Below are 7034 nucleotides of genomic sequence, written 5' to 3'. Positions count from 1 at the left end.
AAAGATGGAATTCCACTTTATTTACTTGACCTCTGCTTTTACCCCCTTCATGACCAGGACATTTTTTTGCTATTCAGCACTGTGCCAATTTAACTGGCAATTGCTTGGTCATGCAACAATGTACCCAAATTTAGTTTATATAATTTTTTCACACAATTAGATCTTTTATTTGGTGGTATTTAATCACTGCTGGGTGTTATCGACCACCCTATTAAATAATGATATTTTGGACACAGGATCAGGGAAAGAATGTCTTATATTTCACCACTGAGGTGAAATTAATCCACCGGCTCCAGGTTTTACAGTAACAAGCTTCCTGTCACCGATGCCATAAGCTCCTCCACATGCATTATCTCATTCATAGCCCTAATAATTGCCCCACCGTTGGTGGAGAGGACTTCCAGAATGCCAGTATACATGCCCTTGTCGCATTAAGGAGGTGTCTTAACCAGCAATTGGCGATATCTACCCTTTTGAGAGAGAGTGCTAACATGTAACAAACATGCTGCTGGGACCCGATCAAGGGACAAAAGATATCTTTAAACAAAGTATACACCTCTTTCCAATAGGGGCGAATTCTAGGACATATCCAGAAAGTATGGAAGAGTGTTCCCCTTTTTTCTCTGCAGCGCCAATAAATGGGGTTGGCATTCAAAAACATACGGTGCAGCTACTCTGAAGATCTATACCATATAGTTAAAAGCTTGAGCCCTGCTTCCTGAAGTCTCCAAGAGATACAGTCTCTTTAATCAGCCAAAAATTTGTCAGGGTTTCCTATTACTGACATCAAAAGTGATGATGTTATAGGACTTATCCCCCTGGATTTTAATGAACAGACTACTTTAAACATAGAACCTAGGATAGGATGCTCCCGCACCTGAGCCAGACAGAGTATTAATCCATGGAGGGACCTTGAGCGGAATAGATGATTTATGCTGCTCCAGGGTTACCCAGCTCTTTACCTGACCATGATTGCATCAGTCCAATATCCATAGTAAATGTGCAGCTTGATAATACTGCACTGGGTCCAGAAATCCCATGCCCCCTGAACACTTAGGCACAGTGATTATTTTTGCTCTAATCCTTGGTGGATGACCCACCCACAAAAATTGCACAAGCTTGCACTTAATTTGTCGCAGGAAATTATTCTGTACTGTCACCAGTAGGGTCTGAAAAGGATACAGCACTTGAGGGAGTACATTCATTTTTAAAATACAATTTTTACCAAGCCATGTGCAAAAGAGTTGTCACCAGCACCAAAGATTACATAATATTGGAGAACAGTTGTGAAAGATTTTGTTGGAATACATTGCCTAGGGACTGTGTAAGATATATCCCTAAATACTTAAAGTGACAATAAAATGTTGTTTTAAAAAATAAACAAAGACGTCTATGCTTACTTGCTCTGTGCAGTGGTTTTGCACAGAACAGCCCTGATCCTCTTTTCAGGTTTCCACAATGTTCCTAGCTCCTCCCCCTTGAGCAGTGCCACCAGGGAAAGCCTTTTGCCCTGGGGGCACCACTGTGTGCTCGTCCCCGAGCCACAGATCTACGTGTCCATAAGACACACAGAGCCACGGCTCAGACCCGCCCTCTCCTCGGATCCCTGGCTGTGATTGACAGCAGAGGGAGTCAATGGGCTCCCATTGCTGTCTCATCCAACGAGGAGGAAGAGTCCCCAGGCCCCTGTCAAGAATGTTGCTGGATCAGAGGGGGCTCAGGTAAGGACTGGGGGGGGGTGCTGTACACAGTTTTTTTACCTTCATGCATAGAATACATGAAGGTAAAAAAACCTTGAGCCTTTAGAACCACTTTAAGTTTTTCTGCCACCCATCTAAATGGGAAGTTTGATCTTTTTGGGTCCCCACTCTGGTTTCAGGGACTGTAAGATTCATTACTTCTGATTTTGCATAATTAATTTTATAATTTGATAGTTGTGCATACAGGTCTAATTATCTCACTAAACTGAGTAAAGTTACTTCTGGGCTGGCAACAAAAAATAGTAAATCGTCACATATGCAGAAACTTTATAAGACACTTTCCCTCCCAGTACCCCTATTATGTCCTAGTTGGTTGTAATATGTAGTAACAATGGCTCCAAGGGAAGGACAAAAATAAGTGGTGAAAGGGGACAACCCTGACGGGTATCATTTGCCAGAGTGAAATTGGCTGATAGTGCACCACTGGCTTTAACTGTTGCTGTTGGATAATCGTACAGAGCATCTATCCATTTCATCACATTTGCCACAATCGGGATATATTGAAAAGTGCACCTCATAAACCTCCAGTGTAACCTATTATAAGCCTTCTCAGCATCTGTGGAGAGGAATGCGGAAGATGAAGTGGAACTAAAAAGATGAATAAGTTGGGTTTTCTATTATACAAATTAAAATGCCATGACAGTACAAACCTGCCCACCCACCGCCAAATGATCCCTTTTTGGAAAGTAGACACCCTAAGGTATTTTCTGAGAAGCATGCGGAGTCCATGGAGGATTTAATTTTTTTTCTACAAGTTTTTGGAAAATGAAACTTTTTTTTTTTAGTAATTTTTCTGAGATATTTCTCACACACGTCATGGGTATATGTGGCATTACACCACAAAACACATTCTGCTACTTCTGAATATGGGGATAGCACATGTGTGAAACTTTTTGGCAGCCTAGCAATGTACAGGGGCCAAAATTCAATCAGCACCTTCAGGCTTTCAAGGGGCGTTAATAATGCATTGGATTTCCTGACTACCTATTACATTTTCAGAGGCCTTAAAAATGCTAGGACAGTATAAAGACCCCTCAAATGACCCCTTTTTGGAAAAATAAAACAAAGCGCCTGAAAGATTTCTATTCACATCAATGTGGATGAAGAAACCTCTGCCAGAGAAAAGTTAAAAGGTATATGCCAAGCATAGGAGCTACTGCCCGTGACCACCCCATGCTCCTAATGCTGCACATACATGGTTTTCTTTTGTTTTTCTCAAGTGCGGATGGAGAAATCTCTCCCTGCAGTCACTGACGTATGTGTTCTGAGAGCAGCACCCTACTGCTGTCAGAATACACAGATTAGTGCTGCAGCTGGTTGGCGTTCCTACAAAGCAAACATTTAACAATAACACACAGTAACAATTTAACATTTGCTCAAAAGAAACTTTTTTTTTTTTACTTTGATTTGTAGCTTAACTTTCCAGAACAATACCCTTTCCAGTCTTTCATTTTAGGGTCCCTCAAAATGCAATAGAGGTTTCTGACTACCTAACATCTTTAGAGACCTTTCTTGTGCAGAATTGTGTGGACACCTATACTGTGCCTTGCTATACCCTAGACTAATAGTCCACTATGGTGTGGTAGCAAAAGAAGCAGTGCTTGAGGCAGAGACCAGGTTGGCCAGGACAGGAGGGACAAAGAAAATGGGTGTCATGCCTTTTTCCGCAGACACATTTTTTGGGGGGGTGACTTTTGTGTTGTGGTAGGTTGGAAAACATCTGGAAAATGCCTCTCATGTAGCCAGCTAACTACATCTGGATTTGGGTCACAGCGCCTTCTGGATACAAAAGGGTTGAGATTATTGCTTCCTGAAATTTTATGAAGGATTCAGTGCTTCCAGTAGCTTTGTAAATAAATGCATAGTATAGAGTCAATTGAAATACATTTATTGGAACTTTTTTGTACCAGTGTTTAGCTCTGCAGGAGGATAAATATGGCTTTATCATTTGGTGATTGAAGTCTACACCTCCCATGTTTAGATTATAGTCAGGGACGCAGAGACACTTTTCAATGACAACAGATGCCATGTGAATTTGGACCATTGTTTCTGGGTGAATGAAAGAGGACGAATACATCACGATTGTCCTTCCATTTTAATACTAGTAGTTCTTTATTCCTTAAGCAGGCTTTCTACCCATAAGTGGGATGCTATCGAGCCATTGGGGGAAGCCCCTGCAATTAGGTTGCATGGTTCCACTGCAGTCAACTTCTTGAAGGAACAAATACCTAAAAAGTGGCAAGCTTGCATAAAAGTTGTCCACGTACAAATGGTGCCCCATACAGAACAAAGGTGACAAGTCCCATACTATCTTACCACTACTCTGCGCATCCAGAGGGCTCCATTTGACTTTTTCCTCAAATTCTAAAGCAGTATGTATAGCCTGTTTCCCTCTTGCAGAGCTTATACATTTGCGCATCCATGCAGATGTTTTGTTGGGAGGCATATACACAAATGCAAATTTATGAGACAGGTGATTTAAGAGGGGACGAATATTGTGGAGCTGATCATAGTCAGGGTCACCCCAGGAATGACAGAGGTTTTTGTTATTGAAATGCACAAAACACATTATTATCTCATCTTTTCCTGGCCACTGTAGCAGAAAACACAGGCAGATGAATGGGGTCTGTGGACCAATATGACTGCAATTCATTTTTTTCTGTAATGCCCATGTTAAGGGTTAGGCCTAAAAGTTTTAAATTCAGAAACCATGATAGGAATCCACGCAATTGGCCTGGCAAGGTATGAATTTGAGTTGGTGGCAATGTACTATTGGACATAAACATTACTTTGCAATTAAATTGTATAGCTCTTTAGTGAAAAACAATTAACCCCACCCCCAAAAAAAACAAAACAAAAAACCTTAGTTAGGCTGCTTTCACACTAAGGAGTTTGTGAAGTGTTTTTGCGTTAAAAAAAAAAAAAAACACCTGAAAAGCTCAAGAAAACTGCTTCCCTGTGTTTGTGAATGTATATCTAAGTATGTTTTCACACTGAGGTGTTATGCTTGCAGTACAGTGTAAAAACTCCTGCTTGCAGCATCTTTGAGGCATGTTAGGGGAGTTAAAAAAAATGCCTCAAAAACACCAATTCCCATCAATTCACTATTGCTAATAGACAGTATTTACCGAAAATAGCAAAAACACACAGTAAATACTGCATAAAAAGACCTTAAAGTCAATTCACAAAAGGAAATAAATAATTAAACACATGCAGTAATTAAGTAGTAGTCCAGGCTTGCAGTGTGTACTGTATCTGTTAAGGAATGGTTGGCCGCCAAGTCCCTAACAACCTATGAGAAATAAGCTGTCAGCAGGGTTCCCCACTGACAGCTGAATGTAAAAAAAAAAAAAGCCTGCAATTACAAAATACAAACAAAATGACGTGGGGTTGCCCCCCCCCCATCCCAAGCCCTTTAGGTCTGATTTAGGATTTTGACGGGAACCCCCACACCAAATTTTTTTTTTAAATGGCATGGAGGATCCCCCAAAATCCATACTAGACCCTTATCCGAGCATGCAGCTCTGCAGATCAGAAAGGGGGGCAAGCGACCGCCCCCCAAACCATGCCAGGCCACATGCTCTCAACATGAGGGGGTGCTTTGGGGCAGGGGGGGCTCCCCCCCAAAGCAACTTGTCTCTCCATGTTGATGGGGACAAGGGCCTCTTACCCACAACAATGGGCTGTGGTTGTGGGGGTCTGCAAGTAGGGGGCTTATCGGAACCTTTAGCAAGGGGGCCCACAGATTGCGGGCCCCCCCATGGGGTACATGGTACCACTACCCATTCACAAAAAAAAACCTGTAGTGTGAAAAAAGACATGAGACAGTCTTTGACAAGTCCTTTATTTAAAAAAAAAGAATGTCCCCTGAAGTAGATCCAACGTCAATCATGATGCCCACTGCCATCAGAAAAAAGGCTCTGCTCCTGATGCTGGCTCCCGGCCGTCTGACTGCTCTGCTGGCTTGCAGTTCTTAAATACAGTATCTCCCAAAAGTGAGTACACCCCTCACATTTTTGTAAATATTTTATCATATCTTTTCAGGTGACAACACTGAAGAAATGACACTTTGCTACAATGTAAAGTAGTAAGTATACAGCATTTATAACAGTGCAAATTTGCTGTCCCCTCAAAATAACTCAACACCCAGCCATTAATATCTAATCCGCTGGCAACAAAAGTGAGTACACCCCTTAAGTGAAAATGTCCAAATTGGGCCCAAAGTGTCAATATTTTGTGTGGCCACCATTATTTTCCAGCACTGCCTTAACCCTCTTGGGCATGGAGTTCACCAGAGCTTCACAGGTTGCCACTGGAATCCTCTTCCACTTCTCCATGACATCACGGAGCCGGTGGATGTTAGATACCTTGTGCTCCTCCATCTTCCATTTGAGGATGCCCCACAGATTTCTCAATAGGGTTTAGGTCTGGAAACATGCTTGGCCAGTCAATCACCTTTACCCTCAGCTTCTTTAGCAAGACTGTGGTCAACTTGGAGGTGTGTTTTGGGTAGTTATGTTGGAATACTGCCCTGCGGCCCATTCCCCGAAGGGAGGGAATCATGCTCTGCTTCAGTATGTCACAATACATGTGGGAATTCATGGTTCCCTCAATGAACTGTAGCTCCCTAGTGCCGGCAGCACACATGCAGCCCCAGACCATGACACTCCCACCACCATGCTTGACTGTAGGCAACACACACTGTCTTTGTACTCACCACCTGGTTGCCGCCACACACGCTTAACACCATCTGAACCAAATAAGTTTATCTTGGTCTCAGCAGACCACAGGACATGGTTCCAGTAATCCATGTCCTTAGTCTGCTTGTCTTCAGCAAACTGTTTGTGGGCTTTCTTGTGCATCATCTTTAGAAGAGGCTTCCTTCTGGGACGACAACCATGCAGACCAATTTGATGCAGTGTGTGGTGTATGGTCTGAGCACTGACAAGCTGATTCCTCACCCCTTCAAACGCTGCAGCAATGCTGGCAGCACTCATACGTCTATTTCCAAAAGACAACCTCTGGACCCCCGGCCAGGTTTTGAGCCAGATGGCGCTCCTGGCTGAGTCAACCAAGGCAGTGGACCTGGCTGACATCCTGATGGACTCTACTGATGCATCTGCCATATATCTTACAGCCTTTAAGAGGACAGGGAAAGACTCCAAGAGCTCTGTTCTAGAGGTCCCAGCTTCCACATCCTCCCTAACTGCTCTAACCAGCACTCCAGGTTTATAGCCACCACTGTGGAAGCCATTGCCAGTTTGAGGTTGGTCA

This window comes from Staurois parvus, unplaced genomic scaffold (assembly GCF_062004578.1).
Source record: "Staurois parvus isolate SC_StPar_1 unplaced genomic scaffold, SC_StPar_1.0 ptg000287l, whole genome shotgun sequence".
NCBI lineage: Eukaryota > Metazoa > Chordata > Amphibia > Anura > Ranidae > Staurois > Staurois parvus.
This window is presented reverse-complemented; position numbering follows the sequence as displayed.